General features: G+C 46.7%; 1 protein-coding gene across 1 annotated transcript in view; it reads left to right on the forward strand.

Annotated features, from left to right (window-relative positions):
- The window catches only part of RPS6KB1 (ribosomal protein S6 kinase B1), a 526,632-nt gene that overhangs the window by 377,570 nt on the left and 121,297 nt on the right, over positions 1-27,765 (forward strand). The gene's annotated exons all lie outside the window — the stretch shown is intronic.

The raw sequence follows: 27,765 nt of genomic DNA on the forward strand, positions 1-27,765 counted from the left end.
AGTGTCTTCCTACTCACTGTTACCTACTCCAATAAAGGGAGAGCATCTCTCAACATCTTCAGATTGGAAAAACATTGCCAATGATGTGCTCTTTATTTTAAAGAATGGTTGCACTTTGAGACTCAAGTATTTTTCACCTGTGCTAAAGCCACTGGAATTCGAACCATCGGCACGTGCTTTATTTCAGCATGGAAGCCATCACTACAAACCAAAAAATCCAGGAAAAGATTACCAACTCCCCAAAAGAGCAAAGATCCGCTCATGTTACTACTTGGTAAAGAAGAGAGGAGGCTTAATTGTCTAAGCTAAATTCCAACAAAGCCAAGATTCTACTCTTTTTGATAATCATCTTGGTGGCCTTCATCCCTTGGTACTATTCCTAGTCCAGCTCTTAAAGTTAAGAACTTAGGCGGGATGTTTGATGCTAACCTTTGAGAGATCAGGTCAGCAAACTTACTTCATCCTGCTTTTTCATTTTAAAAATGCTACGGTAAATTCTTCGTTTTATTTCTTATGAGCTACAAAAATCAGTTGTCATTGCTTTAGTGTTGTCCAGGCGGGACTATTGCAGTGCTTTGTAGAAGGGTCTTCACTCAGGCACACTTAATAAACTCCAGCTTTTACAGAATGCTGCAGCCCGTCTCTTAACCCCTTCAACGCTCATGACGGAGCGGTTCCGTCATGAGCGTCGGTTGCGCTGTGCGCATGACGGAACCGCTCCGTCATGGCCCCGCCCGCGCTCAGGACCTTCAGCACGGCGCGGAAATCCGCGCCGCGCTGAAGGGGTTAAAGAAGATATCTAAATTCCATTCATCATCACAAGTGTTAGATGAACTTCACCGGCTTCTGTTTAAGAAGCGGGTGCCTTTTAAGGTGCTTTGTATGGCCCATAAATACCTTCATGGGATTGGCCCAAAACCTCTGCGGAGACGTTTTAAGTGGTATGTACCCAGAAGACTCCTGCGCTCTGCTGCCTCCAGGACTTTGGTAGTACCCCACTGTAATTAAGTCTCATGGGGTGGCAGGAGCATTGTGTACTCTACTTGCAAGTTGTGGAACACACTTCCTCTGCAACTCAAACTTTAGCTGTAGTCATCTAGTTTCAGAAAAGAACTTAAAATGTGGCTTTTTTATGCCTCTTTTTAAGGCTGTTTTTTTGTGGTGCTTTCTACTTGTTCTGCAGTTGGCGCAAAATCGCCGGGCATTTGTCGCGCTTTAGAAAATCATATAAATATCGAGCATAAACGTCTAGGCCGTGACAGGTACTTCAGAATTCTTAAGCTTTGCATCCAAGTTTTCCAGAACCGTTGGCATGTGGGATTATTTTGTTGCGGTGTGGTGGCGAAAATGAAGCAGAAGGGAGTCATTACAGAGATGGTTCCCAGATATGCTACTCATGTATGACAACTTGCATACAACATTTATGTGCAGGTAGGATCTGCTGACCAGAGCCATCGGTAAGATTCTGCACCACAGTTAGACACTTCTACGTTTGGCCGCTTGGCTCTTGAACATATCCAGTACAGACACTTAAACCTTCCTGCTTGACTGCATGATGATTCTGAAAGAGGGCTAAGATATTTGGGAAAGACCACAGTTGTGAGAGGGTTTTCATCTTGAATCTCTAGCTATGTTATGTAAGGGACAGATCCTTTATCCAGTGCCCAAGCCCACTCCACCAGAACCAATTTGGCTACATTAGCACTGACATTTACCAGCCACAACATACAGGGTATTTACTTGGGCTACCCCACAACATTCTTCAGACACTGCCCTCGTAAAGCTTCCTCCTAAAGTCATGCTTAACTTTGTGAAGAAATTATACAGAATCTACTCATCTAGACTTGCTCTCTCATTGCTGCCTTCACCACCTTCTTCATGCTAAAGAATCTACACAGAGAAGGGGGATAGGAGAAGGCCAGGATATAGCAGAAGGATATATTTACCTTTTATGATGGATTACTCCTAATCTTAGCCAGTTGTTTAGCCATTGGCCTAAAAATGACACACGGTGCCCAACTTTTTTAAAGAAGGGATCTGGAAAGTGTGCGCACCTAGGAAGTAGTGTTCACTTGCTTGTTACTGGATGCGGAAAGTTCTAGAAGCTATTTAGATCTGTCGTCTGGTAGCATGCTACCACTTTTTGATATTTGGAGTCCTTACAGACTGATTAAGTCACCATAATGGTAACTTTATCTATTCAAGGTTAATCTAAAATAGCATTCGGCTGTAGTTGGGTAAGATTTTTTGGTGCCTTATATTGCAAATGTATTAACACTTGTGAGTTAGACTGTGTATAATGCGCATGAAGTTAGCTATATCTGCGCTAACTACACAGATTTCCTGCTATCCTGTGCATTTTGTGCGATACTGATGAATAAGTGGCACATTCAATGAGGATAAGAGACCAGCATACAGTACAGAAATATAGCAAGCAAGTATAGCGTTGGATCGAATAAAGTAGCATATAAAAATAAATCAATTTAGAAATTAGGCAAATAATGGCAAACGAAAGCAAGGGGAAAATGTTTTTCTTAAGCCCCCTTTGTCAGTTGGTTGATAACAGATGGGAATCCTGCACAAAGTTATATTCTGGCACACCTGCAGGAGTGAATTGCAGGTAAGTGACACAAATCATTGAGGGCATGTTTGTCTCAAGCAGATGCACACAAAGCCCATTTATGTAGGAACAGGCCGGCAGCTGCCCCTTTCAGAGCCATCCTGTTTGAGAATCTTCCATCCCTTTACTGTACTTTTCCATGTATCACTAGTTTGAATGGATGCTTGCCATGTGTCCAATTTCTCAAGCCTTCATTTGGGCTGACTGTAACGGCCCTTCTCCAACATTGGATCTTTTATATATTCACATGCTTGAATCCTTCCCCCGTCATCATGCTGTGAATCCCCAGTACACTAACATAGCGGTTTACAGTGTATACTATATACAGTTCAAAAGAGGTCCTCGGCCTGGCCAATATAGATTCTTTAGTAGCACATCCACCTTATTTGAAAAAACCCAACCTTCAGCCAATTAGGTGGAGCTTACGCTTTCCTACTCCCCCAAAAGGCTCCATAGCTCAGATCCGCATGTCATGTGTGAGGAAGCACGTCATGTGTGAGGGAGTTCCCTGTCAGAGCTCTGCTCTAGCCTTTCAGTGGACCTGAAATTGTTACTATATTGGTCTACCCTGGATTTAAACCAGCCCTATCTTCAGCACTGCTGTACTGAGAGTTGTATCTGAAAGAGACTATTAGTTATAGTGCTGAAGAAGATCAAGCTCGACTGGGCCCAAGTCATTCTTGTGGCCCCGGACTAGGGACGAAGAGTCCGATATCCCGAGCTCTTGAACATGGCCATCGATCCTCCGATCAGACTGCCTCTTCAGGCAGGATCTTCATTCGCAGCAGGAGGGGGACTGTCCTCCACAAGAACCTGTCCAGCCTCCACCTCCTTGCGTGGAGGTTGAGCGGTGACAGTTGACAGCTTTTGACCTTCCTCCCGAAGTCTGTAATGTCATCTTGGCAGCCAGGCGTCCCTCCACTAAAATGATATACGCCTTAGATGGAACATATTTGTGGCATGGTGCACAGCAAAGACTATGGATCCCCTTGCTGCCCCTCTTTCAGATTCTTAAGGACATTACTCACCTCTTTCCTCCTATTCATTTCATAATGCCCCAGTGGAATTTGAATCTGGTCTGAACTTAGCTTGTGTGTGCTCCTTTCGAGCCACTACATAATTGTGTTCTCAGACTCTTGACTTTAAAGACTGCTTTTCTGGTTGCCATCACCTCTGCTCACAGTGAATGTGCTTCAGGCTCTATCTTCTAAACCTCCTTTCCTTGCTGTCCATCTGGACAGGAGTGTCCTTCGAACAAGACCTTATTTTCTTGCCAAAGTGGTTACCTCTTTCCACATAGGGGAGACCATCACTTTGCCCACCTTCTTCCCGCCCCCTCATCCTTCCAAGGAGGAGGAGAGACTTCACTGTCTGGATCCAAAATGTGCGTTATCATTTAATCTGGATTGCACAAAACCATTTCGGGTGGACGATGAACTCTTTTATTGGCTATGTAGGCGCTAAGAAATGTCTGGCTGTGCAAAAACAGACCATTTCTCGATGGGATCGTTCTTTGCATTAAGATCTGTTACTCCTTGGCAAAGAAGGAGCTTCCGGTAGGACTGCGCGCTCATTCGACCAGGGCGACGGCAGCCACTACTGCTTGGGACGTGGAGTCCCCCTCGGTGACATCTGCCAGGCAGCCACGTGGGCATCACTGCACACATTCACTAAACGTTACTGCCTGGATAGCCAAGTCCAGAGAGACGGCTTCTTTGGCCGTTAAGTTCTCCAGGACTTTCTGGTGAGAACGTGGTTCGCAGACCAGCTTCCGGGGTTGGTATTGCTGTTGAGTATCTATTCTAAGGTAAGGAATTGATAACTAAGATTCTCTTTCAGATGAACAAGTTACTTACCTTCGGTAACAATATATTTGTAAGGGACATATAATAGTTATAAATGCCTTACTGCCCCACCCATCCTCTCCGTTCTGCAAACTGACTTCTAGAGTAAGGGACTCCCTTTCAGGGCCCTAGTTTTGTGCACCAGTGGTCAGTGTCTTGCATGGCTCTGTGCTTCTGGCGTGTAATGTCATGTGAAAGAACTAAGGTCAGTGCGCAGAGGCGGCGTCTAAGTAGTTACTGCGCGCCATCCCGGTGATCACGACGCTGACGACTAACGCGGAGTCGACTGACACCACCTACCGACGCGCAGGGGTACTGCTGAGAAAAATTCTCCAGAGCCAGTCTGACACGTGGGGGTAATTCTAAGGTAAGGAATCTATAACCAATATATGTCTCTTAGAGATATATTGTTACCGAAGGTAAGTAAATTGTTCTTTAAGGTACATCATTATACTTTCTGGACCAGGGAGATAATTTGATCTGACAACCATCTGTCACCAACTGTCACCATGGCTGTCAAAGAGAAGAAATTTCTATTTGAACCTTATTCATCTAGTGGCAACATGATTACACTGATGACTTCCCCCACTCTGTGTATTTATTGCCTTTATCCAATAAATAAGTCAGCATAATGCAATATTTGTAACTCTTTCTTAACTAATACTCTTTAAGACAGAGAAAGGAGGTTGACGTTACCCCTTCCGAATAAAGAGAATGTTGCTCCTGCTAAAAGATATGGGAAACATTCTGTGAGAAGTGCCCCTGCAACCACATCCACGAAGGCAGTGCACAAGCGGAGACTTCTACAATTTCCTGAGCATGATTTATTTGGGACAGAGATGGCAGCCGCTTCCTCTGGTAACAAACAAGATAAGCATGCCTCTAAGCGCTACAGAGAAGATCTGCCTGTCATTAAGGAGTTATCAAAGGCTCCTCTTCAAAGTTAATCTTGTCGAAAACGACTTCAACTCTGTCGTCAATGATGAAGATACTGTCAACAACCCCATCGAAGTCGGAACATTTCATTGGCGACGATGAAAGTGTTGACGACAACCACACCATCGGTGTCGAAATCACAGTCGACTGCATCACCGCTGAGAGGCACGCAGTCAAAGAGAAACATGGGAAGAGATGTATTTTCCCCATTAAAAGTGACTGAATTACCTCCAGCTCAATTATTACAGTCAGATCAGGAAAAAGAGGCGATTATACCTCGATGCCAGCTTAAAGCCCAACACAATTAGCTGCAAGATAGGTCCCAGTTTTTAAAGAGGAAGACATGGATGATGAGTCCTACAACAAATATGTTTGCCAGCAGGCGTATATCTGAGAGTACAAAAATTGGTATGAGGCACAAACCACCAATATATGTTAGCTGTTATAGAGAACCAGATGTGGTCTAACTGCCAATGGCCTTTTTTTTTATCAACATTGCAGCAAATGATGGATACTTTTAACAAGTTATTACCACAGTAACTAACTAATCTTAGCATGGGTTACCTGCTACACCCATTGTTCCACCTCCTCAGCCTGCTCCTTTACTGGTTTCGCTACCTCTGCAGCAATTGCTCCTACCTACTCCTCCTCCATCGCCAAGGGGATTGGTTCATGGAGAGGACATGGATGAGGTTTATTCTAATAATATTCTAATATCCATAATATTCTAATATTCGACGAGGAGGACATCTACTAAGGGGTAATGTATTTAAGAGTACATTACCCACTGTGAAAGTGGGCCGCCAGGTTCCACACTGATTAAAAAGTAAGAGGAAAGGGTGTGGCTAGGAAGGCGGCATGATCGGACGTGGTTTGCTGAGGCTCCCCGCCGCAGCCCTTATCCCCCGGTTCCCCGACACAGGTCATCCCCTCACCTTGGCTTTTACCTGGTGGTCTGCCGTTCCGTGGCGCGGTGGAGCGACGCTGGAGAGTTGGTGGCATCGCCGTATCCCGCGCTCTGGCCGGGATTTGACGCCCTGCTGGTGTAATGGCACCCATGTAACGGCTGGTGGAGTCGGCGGCGGGTGTCCCTTAGGCGGAGTCTCCGGCTGTAGTCCGGCCCTGGAGGAGTGGGGACACGCGCCACGGTGCTGAGTGGACGGCGCGCAATTTCAGTGCTGTGGAGAGGTGCGGGGTGTGTGCCCTGCTCTGCACCCGGCTGCCACTGCAGCATCCCCGCGGTGCGAAAATCAATGCCGCGGCTTTGAGGCCTAGCCGCGAGGGTGTGCGCCTCATTGATCACCCGGCGGCTCTGCGTAGAGAGTTGGTGGCGCTCCAGTGTTGCGGCGGGCGCGAGGACCTGCGCCTTGAAGACAGCATGATCGCCCAGCGGGGGGCGGGAGGGGCTTTCGGGGCTAGCAGTGATTCCTCGAAGCGGAGGTGTGGGGCTGACCGGAGACTGCATGGGCCTGTGTGGTTACTGCCCACCCTGGTGAGAACTGGTGAGATCTGGGGGCGTGTGGAGGGGCCCTGTATTGCTCGCCTCCGCTTCTGGTTCTCCTGCTGTGTGACCATCCCCAGCTTCAATGCCTTGCTGCGCGGGTGGACTGCGCGCCTTCCCGGACCTGGGGGAAGTCGCCTGGACTGTTGGACTTTTTGGTGGCCCCCATCCCATCTACACAGTAACTGGGGGGCAGCTCCTGCATTGGGGCGATGGGCATCTCGAGGCTGCTCGTCTGCGCTCCGGATGCCTGCTGGGGGGATCCCTATCGGGGCAGCACGAATCGCGTTGTCCCTGCAGCGGTGTCCGACCCACTGCCCTGCCTGCCCCCACCTCTTCACCCCTGGAGACACGGACTACGGGGTGCTTTGGTCCCGGCTTGGGAGGGACCTGGGCCGGGGGCCCTCATCTTAGCTGGCGTCTTGGGACGTGCTCCCTTGTCACGCATTTAAGGCCTTTGGAGCTCCCCCACGGGAGTGGGGATCTAATAGTGGGCACCACTCGTGGGCCCTGAGGACTAGGTCTGTTGCCCTGGCATTGGAGCACCGGAGGGGTGCCGCCCCTGCTGGGAGATTCTCCGGCGGTAACCTGGGCGGGGGCTCCTCGACGGACGGTGTGCCCCCCAACTTGTCTGAGCCTCGCCCTCGCCGGGGCCCGACTTTTGCCCCTCCGGCGGTCCATTCATTATCCTGAGCTGAGTCGGCGACTTGTGGGGGCGGCGGATCCTGACCTTTCCGACACTCTGTGGGGGGCGTCTAACTGATCTCTGCATCTGGGAGCGCGGCTGCGACCCCTGCGCCTGCCCTCGGCCTCTGCCAGTGGCGCTAGCATGGCCAACATGCGGAAGAAAGGTGATCGTTCTGTAAAAGACATGCTCACAAAAGGGGCAGCTGCTGGGGGTGGGAGAAGCCCTACCCCGTCCCCACTGATGCAGTCCCATCGACAGGAAGAGGGGGAGGTGCCTATCACCAGGGCATTACTGGAGTCACTTTTTAACACCCTCCGCGCCGACTTTTAAACACTTAAACAAGAGGTGGCGGGTGAGGTGCGAGAAATTTGCAGAGATGTAGATGAGCTAGGGGAGCGGGTCACCGCCATTGAAAGCGACGAGCACTCTAAATCTGAAGAACTGGAGCAGTTGCAACAAGAGGTCCTTCGGCTTCAGGATCAGCAGGTCGACCTTCAGGCACATGCAGAGGACCTTGAAAACAGATCTCAACGCAACAACATTCGCGTGCGGGGGTCCCTTTGCAGGCGGAAGGGGTCAACGTGACTGAATATCTACAGGGCCTCTTTCGAGATATTCTGGGGGCTGACCAGGACTTTGAAATTTGCATCGATCGCGCCCACAGGTTGGGCCTTGGGAGAAGGGCGCCAGCTCTCCCCCCCCCCCCCCCCCCCCCCCCCTTCTCCCAGATGTCTTGCCCTTCTTGCCGGACTTCACTCCTTAAGGAGCGCATATTGAAGGAGGCTCGCACCAAACAGCCACTCACGTACCAGGGGCACGCCATTGCTCTTTATCAGGACCTGGCTTCCATCACCCTTCAGAATCGGAAGGCCTTTAAGGCCGTGACTATGTTCCTGAAGGTCAAGGGCGTGTCTTACTCGTGGGGTCATCCCTTCCGTTTAATCTTCAAATGGAATGGTAAACTGCACCAGGTCCGTTCTCTCCGAGAGGTCTCCGAATTACTCAGCCTTGTGCAGAACAGTCCTGACTCATCTCCGGGGCCCTCGCGACGCTCTTCAAGGGAGGGTTGGCAAACGGTGGGCGGCCGACGCTTGTCGCTGGCGCAAGTGAAGCCGGACCACGCCACGATGACCACCGAAAGGGCTGCGGCCCTCGCTGCAGGAACCAGAGACACATCTAGACCGCTCTCACCGTAGTTACACTATGGGGATGTTAACTTGCACCACACTTTCGCAGCTAGTGGGGGGGGGCGGTGGGCGGGGAGCCCGGGTTGCCTGAACACTCTGCTCACCCAGTTTTTCTTCTTCCGTTGGACCGCACCTTGGACTGAGGACATTGACCACTGTTGGTTGTTGGGGATGTTTGGTTGGGATGGGGGGGGGGGGGGCTTTGTTGGGCGGGGGGGTATCGGTGTGTGGCTTCAGGGACCTATGGGGGCGGGTGGCTCCCAGGTTAGGGAGCCTGGCGGGATGTAGTCGCCGAGTCACTTTTTTACACGCATTACTTGATGGTGGTCACAGCGCACACTCCCACAGACTTGCTATGTCTCCCACGATGACCCAAGTTCTTACTCTCAATGTGAAGGGGCTGAATAACCCGATCAGGAGGCGGGCGATCCTGATTTACTTGGAGAACTCCGGGGCCTCGATTTGCCTGTTGCAGGAAACACATCTCCTACCAAAAGATTGGCATAGGATGAGGTCTCGGGTGTTTCCCCACCAATTCTATTCCTCCCAGCCAGATAAGAAAGGGGGGGTGGCCATATTAGTAGCAAGGCACTAGAAATTTTTTTTTGATAGGGTCTAAGGGAAAGTTTAGTGACCTGCCACAGTTCTAATCCCCTGAATCTATAGTATGAAACAACAAAACAAAGAACTGGGGGTCTAGTCAAATCCTGCTAACTGAGCAGAAATGTAGAAAATAACGGGCTAAAAAAGTCCCAAAGAACAAAAGAGAGAGTGAAAGAGTAAAAGAGCAGAAGCAAGAGAGACAACCAGATGTAATCGAGAGTGAACCTTGGAGCGGAATTATTGGATACCCATCAATTATCCGTGTGATCAATCTTATCATCAGGTTGTCCAATCCAAAATAAGATGCTTCTCTTGATCATAGAGAGCATCTAAATGGAAGTGATTTCACTCGTGGGTGGTCCGAGGTTGTCAAAGGATTGAAATGGAAAAACCAGCCATAGTTGGATGATAGGACAATTGACAGGAGTGCAGTGCTAACAAAAGACAGTGAGGTGGTGTGTTAAAATAGAATTGCGAGAGAACACTAACAATTTAATACGTGTCTCGCATCCTAAATAAAACAACAGTGCAGAAAAGCAGTATTAAACAAATGACTGCCGTGTATAAAGGTCGACATGTTTCAGCCAAATGAGATACATTCACCCCTGCGGCTTTCTTCAGGACCTATGTTGTTATATATCTAGCTACTGCAAAAAAGTGAAAACATGTATAGTGATGAAAAGAATAGATAAAGACAAACAAGTACATTTATCTCACTATCATGTGAAAATGGCACATTGTACCACCTTATGCGTATCCTCCGTCTCAAAAGGATGCTGCGTGCATCTGCCAAGAAAACAAATGGGAATTGTCTCAAACAGAAGAAATGAAAGATAGAAGTACTCTTAATGTTCTAACCAAAAAGCTAACATTATGTTGGATGTTAGAGGGCTTACCCGTAATGATCGGGGAACGGACCTCACCTCGCCTGGATCCTGACTCAGGACTAAGAGGCCCCGCTCTGTATAAAAAGAAAATAAACTACCAATATCTGAAAAGCAATCAATGCGTATTCCCCAACTCATGAAAGAGGGTGGGTATGTATCAGTGTAATATACTACTAGCAGCAAGAACTGGTAGGCTAAAAGTTAAAATAAAGCCACAAAATGTGTCGTACCAAACAAGAAGTCAAAGGCTCAAAGAGGAGACTGAATGCCAAAATGCACCAACCGTGACTTTTCTTGCCTACTGAACCACCCGCAACTCTTCAACACTGGCAGTTGTGCAGGGGTTTACATTATGATGTTAGAGGCTAGTGTGAAGACTACATGTTAAACTTAATCAAAGAAAAAAACCGCGTAGAAGGGTCTCATGACTTCGTTGTTTAAAGATACTTCAGTAGAAATGCCCAATATTATCTTGGAATGGAGTTCAAAGCAGTAATACCAGTGCTCACCTCTCCGTCGTTACCTCGTTGTGGCCACAGAATCAGGAGGGAGGTAACCGATACTGCAAAAACGGTGTTCTAATAAAGCCGCCAAATCTCGTCAGTGGCAGAGAGCGAGTTGATGTGGATTAGTCCGTCATCCCTGTTACCGGAAGTACGAACCGGACTACAGGGTGACGTCATAATGGCCGCTTGTGTAGTTTGTTGAGAAAAACTGCTAAGATGTTAATACGTGCGTATTCAATGCAATCGGTAACAGTTACTTCAAAGACGGCGTACTAATAAAGTCGCCAAAGTTCATCAGTTGCAGAACGCAAGGTGATACTCACTAATACGTCAACCCTGTTTCCGGAACTACAAACCGGACTACAGGGTGATGTCATAATGGCCGCTTGTGTAGTTTATTTCGTTTTTTTGAAAAAACTGCTAAGCTGTTAATGCGTGCGTGCTCAATGCAATTGGTAAAGCAACCATGCATATTATTGAAATACAAATCATGCCTCTCTTCAAAATACAAATGGACACCTTTATGAGGCCACAAGAGCTCTCATCTATTGGAAAAAACGCAATGTCGGGTATTAGGACATGCCGGTAGTGGAAGTATCTATGACTGCAGGATGACGTCACAAAGTGGGCATATGTAGTCCATTAGTCGCGCTAGAAAAATGACTCGCACTGTGACTAATAAATATGTCAAAAGGGAAGATCGCAGTGTTGAATGTTAAAAGCGTACCAATAATGGAAGGTTCTAAGGCTGCAGGAGGACCTCACCATGGGGGCGTCTGTAGTCCTATAAACGCGCTAGAAATATAACTTGCGCTATAAGCTAAAACTCCAAACCATTAGAAGATCACATTGTCCTATGTGGTCTGGACTGTCTAGTATGCGGATATAGTGATTATTTACAATGTAAAAAGCCTCTGTTATGAGTAACTCAATATATGTTCTATCTCCGGATATATGATATATAGAAACCCGGTAGTGTCGTATAAAAGTACAAACTGAACCGCATAATCCCCTCTTTTAGAGTAGATATACAAAAGGTCTCTTGTTGCAAGAAACCAGTTGCTATCTAGTGGCATGTAAGGCCAAATGCGGGTACCCAAATGATAAAGCATGCTGAACAAGGACACAACCTATTTCATAGGGTGGTCCATGGAATATCATCATTTAACCCCCTCACAATTTGAACACCCATTTCTGTTCTTTCATAAAGAGGTATTTAGTGGTGTCAACAATGTGTGGTGGTATCAGTGGTTTTTCAAGCACTGTCCAGAGAAAGTCGTCTGCTTTGTGATTTTGATCAGCGAAATGTCTGGTTAGTTTGGTCGTTGATCTCTTGCATCTGAAGGAACTCTTATGTTCTACCATGCGAGTCCTTACTTTCCGGGTTGTCATACCCACATACTTGCATTGGCACGGACAAGTAATTAAATAAATTAGATTGTCACTGTTACAGTTGGTGAACCTCTTCAGCAACCAAGGTCTATTCGTGCCTATATCGATAGAGGTGGTGTGTATCGTTTGTGGGCAAACGGAGCAGTTGCCACAGGGGAAGTGGCCAGCCACTGCCGGGAGCTCCCAAAGTGTGCCTACTGCTCTCTGGGGCAGGGTTTTAGGGCGGGTATGTACCAAACGGTCTCGTATGTTACTAGACCTCTTGAAGGAGAACAGAGGAGGTGACAAAGATCCATCGCATGAGGACAGAATCCGCCAATGTTTTCTGACGCTTTTTTGTATCTTATTAGCCATTGTACTGAATGTGGTAACAAAAGTCATGCGTTCAAGGGTGGGTTTCTCAAAAGCAGGTTCCAGGAGTGCTTCACGGTGATTATTAGTGGCCCGCTTGAATGAGCGTTTCACTAGCCTAGGAGGATATTGTCTCGAGACCAATTGTTCCGTAAGGACCTCAGCATGTTTCTTAAAGGTATTCACAGTCGAACAGTTCCTACGGACCCGCAGGAACTGTCCAAACGGTAAATTGTCCCTCAATGATTTCGGGTGTTGACTGTCGTACCGTAATAAGGAATTACGAGACATTGGTTTCCGGTAGAGCTCGCTTTCTAGACCTGTAGGTGTGACGAAGATGGACAAGTCTAAAAAGGCTAACCTTTTGTCATCAATCTCAACTGTGAACTTTAGGAACTGGTTTCTCGTGTTAAGCCATTGATGAAAATTATGAATAGACGCGCGATCCCCTCTCCAGACCACCAGCACATCATCAATATAGCGTTTCCACAGTCGGATGGAATCAAGAAACGGATTGGTGGAATTGAAGATGTGTTGCTGTTCATAGGAATGGACATAGAGGTTGGCCAGACTCGGCGCAAAAATACTGCCCATACTGGTCCCGGAGACTTGTAGGTAGATCTGGTCTTCAAATTTAAAGAAGTTGTCTTTCATGGCAAGTTTGGCTAATGCCATAATGAAATGTACAGGGGTAATAGAATTCAATTCGGTCTCATGTAGAATAGTAGATACTGTGTCCAAAGTCTCATCTTGGGGGATGGAGGTGTAAAGCGCCTCAACATCAAAAGAGACTAGTAGATCCGTGTTGGTATCAAAATCGATGGTGGGTAACAGACGTAATACATCTTTCGTATCCTTGAGATACGTGGGCATCTTGCTGACAATAGGTCTCAAAAAATGATCCACAAAGGTAGACAGAGGTTCCAGTATCGCTCCTTGACCCGAGATGATGGGTCTGCCAGGCGGTGGTCTTTGTGCCTTATGTATCTTCGGTAAAGTATAGAAATACGGCATAATGGGAAATTTGGTTTGTAAAAACTGGGACTCTTTAGCTGTAATCCAACCTTCGCAGAGTGCCTCCTCCGCCATGTCACTAATAATTCGCTGTAGTCTATTAGTGGGATCTTCCGCCAGTGGTAAGTAGAAGCGGCGATCTTCCAATTGTCTCAAGCATTCGGTTCTGTAATCCGATGTGTCCAGAATCACTATAGCGCCACCCTTGTCCGCTGGTTTTATAGTAATCAAAGGGTCTGCGGACAAGTCTCGAAGGGCCCTTTGTTCAGCCAGAGGTAAATTGGTGTATGAGGATTTGTGACTAGTAGAAAGTAAGGTGACATCTTTTTTAACTGCTTCTTCAAAGGTTAGGACAGCCGGCGGAACTGTATGACTGGGAGGATTGAACACTGAGCGCTTCTTGAGGCCGGTGTTCATATCAGTTTCTTCGTCTTCGGTCAGTTCCTTATCTTTGAAAAAGTAATGTAGTCTCAACTTCCGAAAGAATTGTGCTAATTCGCACTGTATCTGAAAAGGGTCCCCATCAAAGGTGGTGACAAACCCAAGGCCTCTGTTCAGAACTGATTCTTCATCCTTAGTGAGTGTCTTTGAACTAAGATTTACAATCAGGTCTGGTGGGGGCTGTCTGTTGGAGGAGTATTCCTCTGTGTCTGGCTGCGGGTCCCCATATGTGGGCCTGTTTGGGGGTCCCAGTGAACCTGGGATCGTTGGTTTCTTCTTCTGCCTCTCGACCTGGGAGGGCCTAATCCTAAAAAAGGATGCGAATTTGGGTCAGATGGAAAACCTTGACAGGGTGCCATTGGCGGTTGAAATGGATGTGGGGGGTAGCTCCACGGTGTTGGTGGCCACCACTGTTGGAATTGGGGCATGGAGTATCCCCTATAACTATTGAAACGATTGAATCTGCCCCTTCCTCTGGGTGGTTGTTTGTATGAACCTTGACCCTCTGAATCACTATCTTCCGTGCTGGATCCCGAGTAAGTGGATCCAAATCTTTTGCCATTATTCCTAAATTCAGGGGGGGAATAGTTCTCATTAGTGTATGGATAGACTGTCTCATGTTTAAATTTAGCCAGGTCCTTCTTAAATTTCTCAATTTTTGAGAGTAAGATGGAATCTTTGAACTCTTTGTTGTTTTTGTTTGACTCTTCCTGATTTTTACGAAAGAGACTAGCAGTAATCGTCGTTTTGATTTGAGATTCTAAGAGCTGGATTTCAATCAAAATTGAATCAGCGACCTTTTTGGCAGTACTGATAATCAGTATGAGCCAGTCGCGCGTGCAGCGCCAGGCTATCAGAGACCAATCTTTCAGGAATCCCTTATCTGTAAGGAACAGACGTGGAGCATTAGTGACTATTAGGCCTGGGGGTGCACAATTGGCCCTTAAATATTCTGCCATGATGGCCCCATGCACCGAGGAACGGGAATGTGATTTCTTCAGAATCAGGATCTTCCCCCACTCGTCAACCCCGCTAACAGAGGAGGTGGTAGGTAAATCCAAGATACTGGGAGTGTTGTCAAGAATGGATTGCAAGATAGCATCATCATACGCTAAACCGCCGCATTCGGCCATTTTATCGCAAGTCAGGGAAGCAGCAAGGGACAATTGGAAGGCAGACACATAAGTGTGGAAAAATACAAGAAAAAAGGAACTAACTAGTTGTAAGTTCGATGTATCCTATCCTATTGGTATAGAAAAAATACAGACCCGCAGCTTGTAAGCTGCTCAATAACCAGGCACTAGAAAAGATTTTTTGATAGGGTCTAAGGGAAAGTTTAGTGACCTGCCACAGTTCTAATCCCCTGAATCTATAGTATGAAACAACAAAACAAAGAACTGGGGGTCTAGTCAAATCCTGCTAACTGAGCAGAAATGTAGAAAATAACGGGCTAAAAAAGTCCCAAAGAACAAAAGAGAGAGTGAAAGAGTAAAAGAGCAGAAGCAAGAGAGACAACCAGATGTAATCGAGAGTGAACCTTGGAGCGGAATTATTGGATACCCATCAATTATCCGTGTGATCAATCTTATCATCAGGTTGTCCAATCCAAAATAAGATGCTTCTCTTGATCATAGAGAGCATCTAAATGGAAGTGATTTCACTCGTGGGTGGTCCGAGGTTGTCAAAGGATTGAAATGGAAAAACCAGCCATAGTTGGATGATAGGACAATTGACAGGAGTGCAGTGCTAACAAAAGACAGTGAGGTGGTGTGTTAAAATAGAATTGCGAGAGAACACTAACAATTTAATACGTGTCTCGCATCCTAAATAAAACAACAGTGCAGAAAAGCAGTATTAAACAAATGACTGCCGTGTATAAAGGTCGACATGTTTCAGCCAAATGAGATACATTCACCCCTGCGGCTTTCTTCAGGACCTATGTTGTTATATATCTAGCTACTGCAAAAAAGTGAAAACATGTATAGTGATGAAAAGAATAGATAAAGACAAACAAGTACATTTATCTCACTATCATGTGAAAATGGCACATTGTACCACCTTATGTGTATCCTCCGTCTCAAAAGGATGCTGCGTGCATCTGCCAAGAAAACAAATGGGAATTGTCTCAAACAGAAGAAATGAAAGATAGAAGTACTCTTAATGTTCTAACCAAAAAGCTAACATTATGTTGGATGTTAGAGGGCTTACCCGTAATGATCGGGGAACGGACCTCACCTCGCCTGGATCCTGACTCAGGACTAAGAGGCCCCGCTCTGTATAAAAAGAAAATAAACTACCAATATCTGAAAAGCAATCAATGCGTATTCCCCAACTCATGAAAGAGGGTGGGTATGTACCAGTGTAATATACTACTAGCAGCAAGAACTGGTAGGCTAAAAGTTAAAATAAAGCCACAAAATGTGTCGTACCAAACAAGAAGTCAAAGGCTCAAAGAGGAGACTGAATGCCAAAATGCACCAACCGTGACTTTTCTTGCCTACTGAACCACCCGCAACTCTTCAACACTGGCAGTTGTGCAGGGGTTTACATTATGATGTTAGAGGCTAGTGTGAAGACTACATGTTAAACTTAATCAAAGAAAAAAACCGTGTAGAAGGGTCTCATGACTTCGTTGTTTAAAGATACTTCAGTAGAAATGCCCAATATTATCTTGGAATGGAGTTCAAAGCAGTAATACCAGTGCTCACCTCTCCGTCGTTACCTCGTTGTGGCCACAGAATCAGGAGGGAGGTAACCGATACTGCAAAAACGGCGTTCTAATAAAGCCGCCAAATCTCGTCAGTGGCAGAGAGCGAGTTGATGTGGATTAGTCCGTCATCCCTGTTACCGGAAGTACGAACCGGACTACAGGGTGACGTCATAATGGCCGCTTGTGTAGTTTGTTGAGAAAAACTGCTAAGATGTTAATACGTGCGTATTCAATGCAATCGGTAACAGTTACTTCAAAGACGGCGTCCGGTTTGTAGTTCCGGAAACAGGGTTGACGTATTAGTGAGTATCACCTTGCGTTCTGCAACTGATGAACTTTGGCGACTTTATTAGTACGCCGTCTTTGAAGTAACTGTTACCGATTGCATTGAATACGCACGTATTAACATCTTAGCAGTTTTTCTCAACAAACTACACAAGCGGCCATTATGACGTCACCCTGTAGTCCGGTTCGTACTTCCGGTAACAGGGATGACGGACTAATCCACATCAACTCGCTCTCTGCCACTGACGAGATTTGGCGGCTTTATTAGAACGCCGTTTTTGCAGTATCGGTTACCTCCCTCCTGATTCTGTGGCCACAACGAGGTAACGACGGAGAGGTGAGCACTGGTATTACTGCTTTGAACTCCATTCCAAGATAATATTGGGCATTTCTACTGAAGTATCTTTAAACAACGAAGTCATGAGACCCTTCTACACGGTTTTTTTCTTTGATTAAGTTTAACATGTAGTCTTCACACTAGCCTCTAACATCATAATGTAAACCCCTGCACAACTGCCAGTGTTGAAGAGTTGCGGGTGGTTCAGTAGGCAAGAAAAGTCACGGTTGGTGCATTTTGGCATTCAGTCTCCTCTTTGAGCCTTTGACTTCTTGTTTGGTACGACACATTTTGTGGCTTTATTTTAACTTTTAGCCTACCAGTTCTTGCTGCTAGTAGTATATTACACTGGTACATACCCACCCTCTTTCATGAGTTGGGGAATACGCATTGATTGCTTTTCAGATATTGGTAGTTTATTTTCTTTTTATACAGAGCGGGGCCTCTTAGTCCTGAGTCAGGATCCAGGCGAGGTGAGGTCCGTTCCCTGATCATTACGGGTAAGCCCTCTAACATCCAACATAATGTTAGCTTTTTGGTTAGAACATTAAGAGTACTTCTATCTTTCATTTCTTCTGTTTGAGACAATTCCCATTTGTTTTCTTGGCAGATGCACGCAGCATCCTTTTGAGACGGAGGATACGCATAAGGTGGTACAATGTGCCATTTTCACATGATAGTGAGATAAATGTACTTGTTTGTCTTTATCTATTCTTTTCATCACTATACATGTTTTCACTTTTTTGCAGTAGCTAGATATATAACAACATAGGTCCTGAAGAAAGCCGCAGGGGTGAATGTATCTCATTTGGCTGAAACATGTCGACCTTTATACACGGCAGTCATTTGTTTAATACTGCTTTTCTGCACTGTTGTTTTATTTAGGATGCGAGACACGTATTAAATTGTTAGTGTTCTCTCGCAATTCTATTTTAACACACCACCTCACTGTCTTTTGTTAGCACTGCACTCCTGTCAATTGTCCTATCATCCAACTATGGCTGGTTTTTCCATTTCAATCCTTTGACAACCTCGGACCACCCACGAGTGAAATCACTTCCATTTAGATGCTCTCTATGATCAAGAGAAGCATCTTATTTTGGATTGGACAACCTGATGATAAGATTGATCACACGGATAATTGATGGGTATCCAATAATTCCGCTCCAAGGTTCACTCTCGATTACATCTGGTTGTCTCTCTTGCTTCTGCTCTTTTACTCTTTCACTCTCTCTTTTGTTCTTTGGGACTTTTTTAGCCCGTTATTTCATATTAGTAGCAAGACACTTTCAGGGTAGCATAGGCGACAAGCTAGCAGAGATTAAGGGACGGCTACTAGCGTACAGGATCTGGGTGGGCGGTATCCCTATTGCGATGGGCTCCCTCTATGCTCCCAATTCTGGGCAAGAACCCTTCCTTATAGATACCCTGTCTGAAATACTCCACAACCATGATAGGCATATTTTAATTGGCGGCGACCTAAACTTGGTCATGGATCCTGATAGAGACAGATCTGGTCAACGGCACGGGGGGGCGATATCTAGTGCGGGCGGGATTGGCTACAGAGTAGGGGGCTGATGGCTCTTTGGCGAGCAGCTCATCCTCTTAGCACTCACTATTCATTTTATTCTCATGCGCACCAAACGTATGCTCGATTGGATTATTTTCTGGGGACGCCCGACCTTCACGATCTGGTTGGCAATGTGGAGATTGTTCCGGCGGCCTTGTCCGATCACGATGCGGTGGCGGTTTCGCTCGACCTTCGCACCTTGCGCCGGCCGGGGGGGCGATGGCCTCTCCGGGAGTCCCTTTTGCAGCGCCCTGAGGTCACCAAGCAAGTGCATAAATGCATTACTGACTACCTGTCGCTTAACGACTCCCCTGACGTTCCCTTGACTGCGTTGTGGGGGACCCTTAAAGCGGTGGTGAGAGGGGAACTTATCGGCATATCTGCGGCAGATAACAAGGCCCGTAAAGAGAAACGGGCAGACTTAACACCTAAAGTGGCGGAGCTGGAGAGGGTACACTGTCGTACTGGGGCCCCGAGAATCTGGCGGCAGCTGAAGGCGGCTCGAGCCCAACTGGCCAGCCTGGATTTGGACAGGGCGGAATATGCCGCTCTACTACTCAAACACTCATACTACGTCGGGGGGGGGGGGGGATAAAGCGGGGAGGCTTCTAGCGAGCAAACTCCAAGCTCGGGCTCAGCAGTCTAAAATCGAGGCCCTCTGCACTTCGGCCAGTGAGCGGGTTGAAAGTGATGAACAAATCGCGGAGACTCTCCGTACCTTCTACGCCACTTTGTATAGTAGGGACCTTCCAGTCGATGGCTCGGGGGAAGCGTACTTAACCAGGCAGCGGTAACCGCTTTAAACCAGTCTGGTGCTGCAGCGTTAGATGTGCCAATCAGGGTCGAGGAAGTCATTAGTGCGATCTCTCGCCTCAAAGCCCTGAAGTCCCCTGGACCGGATGGGTTTTCGGTGGGTTTTTACAAAGCCTTCTGCCAGCCTATAGCCCCGATTTTAACTCGCTTGTTTAACTCCTTCGAGGGACCGGGTTCCATCCCGATGGATATGTTGGAAGCTGATATCGTGGTGATCCCCAATCCCAGGAAGGATCCCACTCAGTGTGCGGCGTACCGCCCCATTTCCTTACTCAACCTCGACCTAAAGTTGTTCACGGGCATCTTGGCAGCTCGCTTGGGCCCCTGCCTGCCGGGCATTATTGAACCCGATCAATCGGTGTTTATACCCAACAGGCAAAGTAGTGATAACACCAAGCGGCTGATGCATCTAATAGACAAAGCCCACTATATGGGGCTTGACGCTCTGTTGCTCTCGGTCGACGCTGAGAAAGCGTTTGACAGGGTGGATTGGGGCTTCTTAGATCAGACGCTACAGCGCTTCGGCATAGGGGACCGCTTTAGGGCCTGGGTTGCGAGCTGCTACGACTGACCCACTGCGACGATCCGGGTGAATGGGATTAGCTCGCAGCTGTTCGATATCAGGCGGGGCACGCGACAGGGGTGTCCTCTTTCACCTCTGCTCTTTGCGCTATATATCGAGCCCCTAGCGCAACGTATTAGGGACAACCCCAACATCTCGGGTATTCCCTTTGGGGGGGGGGAGCGTCACGTCGTCAGTTTATACGCCGATGATATTTTGGCGACCCTGGAGACTCGGTCCCAGCGTTTCTGCAGGAGTTGACTGATTTTGGCAAGGTATCGGGCTTTAAAGTTAATGTGGGGAAATCCATGTGGCTGCCGCTGGGTCTCAACGAGAGCAATCTCAAGTGCAACTTTCCAGAACTCGGGGACGTGCGACCGCAGTCTGAGCTCCCCTATCTGGGGATCATCCTAACCCCGTCCACAGATCAGACAATAGCTCGAAACTACTCCCATCTCCACTCTCTAATCGCGCGCGGTCTTCGCAAATGGCGGTCCCATCCTCTGTCGCTGTTGGGCCGTGTAGCCGCTGTTAAAATGTCAATTTTGCCTAAAATATTATACATTTTTCAGACCATCCCGGTGGGGCCCTCCCCTGCGCTACATCCACTCACTCCAACAGGAGCTACACCATTTTATTTGGCAGGGAAATGCCCACGAGTTCGTCAAGAGATTGCCAACCGATCTCCGGATGAAGGGGGGCTGGGTATTCCCCACCTGTTGACTTACTATAGGGCGGCGCAACTCCGATATCTCGTTGAATAGAGTAGGCCTGAATCGGAGAAACGATGGCTATTTCAAGACAGAGCGATGGCCGGTCTTTCCTTGTGGAAGGTACCATTCCTGAAGCCTTCCGATAGACCGACATATCTTAACAAATCTCCTATCACGCGATCGGTGGTGCGGGTCTGGGACACGGTGGCGACCCGGCACCATCTCACCTCCTTCCCATCGCCACTTATACCCCTATTCGATAACCCAACCTTCCCTCCCGGCCTTGATGCACGGGCGTTCCCAGAGTGGCGGGCTTCAACCTGTAAGTCTGCTGGGCATCCATTTGATATTGACGGCTTCCTCCCGTTAGCTGAGGTGACCGGCTGGCATGGCATCAAACGTCCCAAACGTTTCCAATACTTCCCAATCCGCCATTGGTTAATGCACCCTGACATGCAGCCTCTGGTTAACCGACATCTCACGACCTATGAGAAATGGCTTTTATCGAAGCATTCTGACCGCCATTTGTTCTCTGACCTTTATCGTCTGTTACGTCCCCGGGCTCTCCTGGAGCGCTCTGCTGGGCAGCGCCGATGGGAGACAGAGCTAGGTAGGAGTCTCTCCTGGAAGGAATGGCAACAGATTTACTATAGAGCTAATCATACTGCCAGAAACACAGCGAGCAGGGAAGCAGCGGTTAAAGTGGCCCTTTACTGGTACCTGACCCCGGCCCGCCTTAATAAAATTAGCGCAGACGGCAGCCCCACCTGTTGGAGGTGTTGCGAAGAAGAGAGCACGTTGACGCACATCCTCTTGGACTGTAGGGAGGTTACGGGGTACTGGACTGCAGTCCTTAATGATATAGATACTTATTTTGAAACGGAAATTCCCCGCTTCCCTGCCTATACTCTGTTAGGGCGGCCTAATGCCATTACTTTTCCGCTGAAATCAAGTCAGGGGAAACACATGGGGTTAGCACTGGGCGCAGCAGTACACCACATATTAGCGCTCTGGGGTACGCAAACTCGCCCGACCCATACTGGTTGGTTGCACAAATTGTGGTACATTATTGGGATGGAACGTATACACGCTGCCCTCTCTCATTCTTCTGATTCCTTCCGCACTATCTGGCGTCCTATTCTGGCGCTGTTGGCGCAGGAATTTATCGAAGTTACATGTCCCAGATATCTCCACCTGCTTAGACTTACCGACGCCCCACAGTCTAGGGATACAGCTTAGGGGGCTGCCTCATCTCCGCACTTCCATAGCGCAGCTACACACGGATATCTCGGGGGGGGGGGGGGGTGTTGGGTTTCGGGGGGAAGGAGGGGGGTGACGGGGAGCTGCACTGGAAACTGTTTGTCATCAGTATACTGTCTGTCACCAGTCTGGGTGCTTCTAGACAGGATATGCTGTTTCAGCTATGTATTGGGGTTTGCTAGACTGAGGGTGGGCAAGGTTGGGTTTGCTCCACTGTTATTCCATCTGCCTGAAATTCATAAATAAAGTTATTTTTAATAAACAAAAGTAAGAGGAAAAGGGAAAGAACAACCAGTCACCAGACTCTAGAAAGGGGGCTAGAAATTATAGTCTGTTCCCTCTGGAGGTAAAGAACCAACTTGGAAATCCCAAAGGTTTGTAAATACTGCCCTCACCCACTCAATGAGTGGCACGCTGCATCATTGGGCCGCTATGACTGCCTGACGCTGACCAACGTCCAAGGAGGAGCGCAAGGAAAAGTACAGAATATTGAAAAGAAAGAATTCAACAGACAGGGATCCCTAATTAAGAGAAGAAATCTAAAACTGTAAGTTGGTACCCAAGACCTTTATTGTGAATCCCACTTGGCAAGATTATAAGGAAAAAATAAGAATCTGGGTATATGGGAAAGTAACTTCACCATTACCCTGTCTTCTGTAACAACATGTTTATGCCCTAGATTGCCACCCGGTAGGGTCGTTGGCATTCATCAGGATACAGATCCCCAAAGAAAGTCCTAGTAATGTTCCCTCCTAGTCTTGTCACTTTCTAGTAGGGAACTGATAAATGATTACAATCTCCCTTTCAGTAGATACACACAGTCTGGATACCTAAGGGAATAAAACACCATTCTTAAGTATGATTGTCTTAACTCCTATAACTGCAACTTCCCTTGTCCCACCTTAGGTTAGGCCATCTTTTTAGGTCTCGCCTGACCCAGCGCATGCGCTGGTCTGGCGAGACTTATTGAGAGGGCTCCAAAAAGTGCTACCAGGCCAGGCTGGACCTACAGTGCATGTGCGCGGGCGCGCGCGCCACGCTTTACCGCGATTACTTTCACTTTCGCGGCCCAACGGCCGCTTTGATGTTTGATCGTGATCGCGATCATAGGTCTCGCTTTTGGGACATTATACGTATTTAGTTATGCAACTGTTGCATAGCTAAACACTTATAAGGTCCCAAAGGCGAGACCTATTGGCTATGCCAATGCTTGTTACTAATGATGATGCTTTATACACCAAACAGGTGTTCTCCTTGCATATTAAAAATTTTAAATGTATACCCAGTGAAAGAAGACACATTCCATGTGCTCTACAATCTTTTCCAAGTGCCCTCTAACCTATATGGTAACCAACTTAACCGAGTTTCATCAATGAATATCCTAACTCTGAGCCTGAGTGGGGACACACTCAAAAACTAAAATCCAATAACCGATGTTTAGAAGATAGAAAAGCATGTATGGTCATCCAAGTGTTTGTGGTCACGGTCATTCCTCTCAAAGGATAATCACTGATTTTTCCTCACTATCTTAAGAGTGCCCCTAACTTATCTAGTTAATCGTGAATACTAGTGGAGCCTGAGTGTGAGGTAGTCCCATTATTGGGTGTCCCTTCCCGCTCATGTAAAGACAAATAAAGTGCATTAAAATACAAATGCAGAAACGCAATACTTAAGGAGTTTGATATTCACTTAAGTCCTGGTATTGGACTATTTTTTTCCTTTACATGAGCAGGCTATGTCTATACAATTTACCAAGAATGTCTTGCCAGTAGGCACACTGACTGGGATACGATGGGTCCCTTACTGGCCCATATGTTCCAGGCTAAGACACCATACTAATATACCACCTTTGCACCAGCAATATGGCCAAATCACTCATACTACGGTAAGCATCAATGTCTCTTTTGCCACATACTATCGCAGTCTATATGGCACACGCATGAGACAGACCTTGATGCAGATAGATTGCTATCTGCAGGGGGTGTCCTTAACTCTACCAACCAGAGAGCAGTGAAACAAGCTGGAACTTTCTCTCCAACCTGAGTAGCTTACACTAGCTTTAACACAGCTGCACACTGGAAAAACTCCAGACAGCTACCGGCTAGTTCTGGACTTCTACATGTCATTCCAGGGTCCATTGATTCCATCATTTGAGGAACCTATATACAGAAGCGTATGCCAGGAGACAACTGCCTTCGATCACAAAGAAAGCTATGGGGTGGTGTTGGTGAAGATATGCTGGCCCCGCTGGAGTTTGGCTCTTTTGCCCTTTCTCACACCTTAATTGCAAGATTTTAGGGAAGGTCCTAGCCACAGAATCCGCATGGTATTATACTACCTGATTCATCAAGACCAGAACGTGTGCATCCTGGTAGTAAAGGACCCAGGACGCAGTGTCGAACCTCTGTTTCTTGTCTTGATTAGTGTTTCCGGGGACTCCACAGTGCCGGCAGCAGCTTCCATTGACCTAAAGAAGACTTGACTTTCTTTAATTTAGTTAAATTTGGGCGACCATGCAAAACGTGGGGTTTGGTAGCTCTACTATTCGATGGGTTAACTACTATATTCAGCCCCTACAGTCCTGTGTTCAAACAGGAAGTATGATTTTAACACACAGCCTGTACAGAGGGGGATGCATTAAGGGTGTCCTCTTTCCCCGCTACTAATTTTAGGTCTCGCCTGCGCGCGTGCATGCGCTGCATAGGAGGAGACCTCTTGAAATAGATTTGGTGTTTCTGCCAAAACGTGCACGCAGTGCATTGCTTTCAATGGCAACATAAGCACATTTGGCGATTCCCTTGTGGGAGCGAGCTATGAAACCATCTGTTTGTAATTAACTTTCAAACAGATGGTGCTCCTGCTCGCTCCCGCAAGGGAAACGCTGTGTGTCTGTTGTTCCCTGCTTTCGCTTTCTCCGTATCCCTTAGCGCGTTTGGTTTCACTTAAAAAAAAATATATGCTCCACCCACTAAATTTCCTCTTGTGTCTCTCAAATTCCTCCTGGGTCACAGAATGGCCATGAAAGCACACCCAATGAACAGTCTGTCCCTGGCCATGCCATAAATACTTTCGAAAGCACAAACGAGCACAATTATCTCCTGAAGTAAACACTTGGCACAAACAGTGACTTCTTTGACCCAGAACGTGGCGATCGTGTTGAGTAATCAAGTGAAGACGGCATTGCCTCAGACTATGTTGCGCGGCGTGGCTAGAGGAGTTTGCCGCTGGTGGGTGTGTGCCCAGCAGACAGCTGCAGAGACACGAGGACCGCCAGATCCTCCCAGGGCCCCCTTAATTTTACCTTTCATGGGAGTATCAGTCAAAACAACACCTGCTGCCAAATGAAATTATCCCCTGGAAGAAGTCCGCAGAGGGCGGGGACGGGGTCATGGCCATCATTTTCCCTCTGATATCAAATTTGAAGGACGCCTGCTAAAAACAAATCCTTTCATGGTAAAAACACGAATGAAAGACCTGGGTGTTTCAAAGGAATGACTACGATTTTTTTTTTATTCAACTTGGACTGTTGAAATGGGGCAACGAATATAAAATGGTGTATTCTGAAAGCGCGTTTGGTTAGGCATGTGTGTATTTATGGAAATGTAACCCTTTTGAACAAGCTGAGAAAAACAGTTTACCAGCATCCTTCCTCTTATTATAATTGTTTTGTAAACCAGGGCTCTGTTGCCCTGAGCATGCCCACGTATTACTCAATTTATTGAACCATACAAACCCTGTCTCGCAGTCTCGGGATACTTGGTTAATGATCTTCTTGCTCGTATGCAGTCCATTCATTTTTTTCTCACGTCCTATCTAGAAGTAAGATTTGTCCTATGGGCGTGGTCTTGACTGTACCCATGGCTTCGATGAGAGGTTCGCAGACAAAGACATCATAACAAATCAGGTGTTAATATTTAGAAATCAAATCGTTGGGCAAGCTCGAATTCCTGTCTCGGCTCAACATCCTGAGAGTCTGGCCAAATTACTTAATATCCCCGTGCCTAAAAATGAGCAACGTCTGTTTTTTTATGTACTGCACTCTAATGACCTCCGTCCAAGTTTGCGCTATATAAAAGTGCAAGATCAATAAATAAACTAGAAGTCTCAAGCTCTGCTGTCACAAAATATATTTTAATATCCTCTTACTTTTCCGACTGTGCAGTTTACTCTGACAAGCAGGTGTACAGCATTAAACCACAATCGTAGTTCTAGTAGGGACTGGAAAAGTTTTCTATTAATCAGTGCTCAGGCACTATAAAATAACAAGCATTGGCATAGCCAATAGGTCTCGCCTTTGGGACCTTGTAAGTAAAAAAAAAAAAAAAAAAAAGGAAGTATAAGACTTCACGTTTGCATTTACTTTGTATTTAGGATGCAGTAAATGTAAACATGAAGACTTACACTTCATTTTTTTTTTTTTTTTTTTTACTTACAAGGTCCCAAAGGCGAGACCTATTGGCTATCCCAATGCTTGTTTCATTTTCCATGGAACCTTTAGCACAATAAATCCATAGCCAAATAGAAAGGGTCAGGATCTCTAAACTTGGCCATACACATAATCTCGTCATATGTGGACAACATTTAGTTATATATGCAAGACAAGTCCTCAGGCCTGCCAGTACTGCTTGATGAGCTATACAGGACATATTCTGGCATACACATAAATTAATCTTCTGAAGGACAGAGGAGGGAGGGCACCCGATTGATCACCTAAACAGTCGGTGGGCTACCAGTTGAATGTACTATGTTAAAATATTTAGGAGTGAGAGTCTACAGAGATCAACAAAACAGATTACAGGGCAACCTTGGGAGGACGTTAACATCAGTAGGTGTTTCCAAAGGCTTTGGTGTAGACTCTCGTTATCTTTAATGGGGAGGGTAGCGTTGGCTAAAATGGTGTTATTGCTGCGTTTCTTTTTTGATTTATTTATTTCCAAATATTCCCCTACAGTTGACTCATCAAGAGATTATCACACTGTTGATGTACTTGGTATGGTGGGCACAAAGAAGGGTTACTTTAGACACACTTTATCTTGCAATGTATGAGGAAGGTCTGGGAATTCCAGACTTAGAAATGTGTTATCTTGCTGCCCCAACGGGTTTCAATGAATAAGACTGTGCACATCCTTTAAATGTGCATACCTGAATGGTGGACTGACCCCCATTGAAGTAGGGGAATATGTACTGCATAAGTAGGGCAGAGTTGGACCTTGATTCATGTGATTACAGGCGGCGCGATACAACCGGCATTGTTACCTGCACCATAGATCTGCCTGACCGCCTTATGTAACGTAGGTTGCACTTTGGTCATTTCTCTGTTTTGCTTGGTTAGTGAAAGGCACTAACAGATGTCGCTGGACTTGGGCAGGGATAGCCACATTGGGAGCCCTATACAATACTATTCACCTCATGCACCTTTGCCAAATTCCAGCAAAATGCAATCTCCCCCGACACTTTCTAACACATGCAACATTAACCAAAGCCAAGTCACTCACATAGAGAGTGGCAGGAAGAAGCCACCAATAGATGCACTCACTCACATGAG

The sequence above is a fragment of the Triturus cristatus genome, chromosome 3_2, assembly GCF_964204655.1.
Source record: "Triturus cristatus chromosome 3_2, aTriCri1.1, whole genome shotgun sequence".
NCBI lineage: Eukaryota > Metazoa > Chordata > Amphibia > Caudata > Salamandridae > Triturus > Triturus cristatus.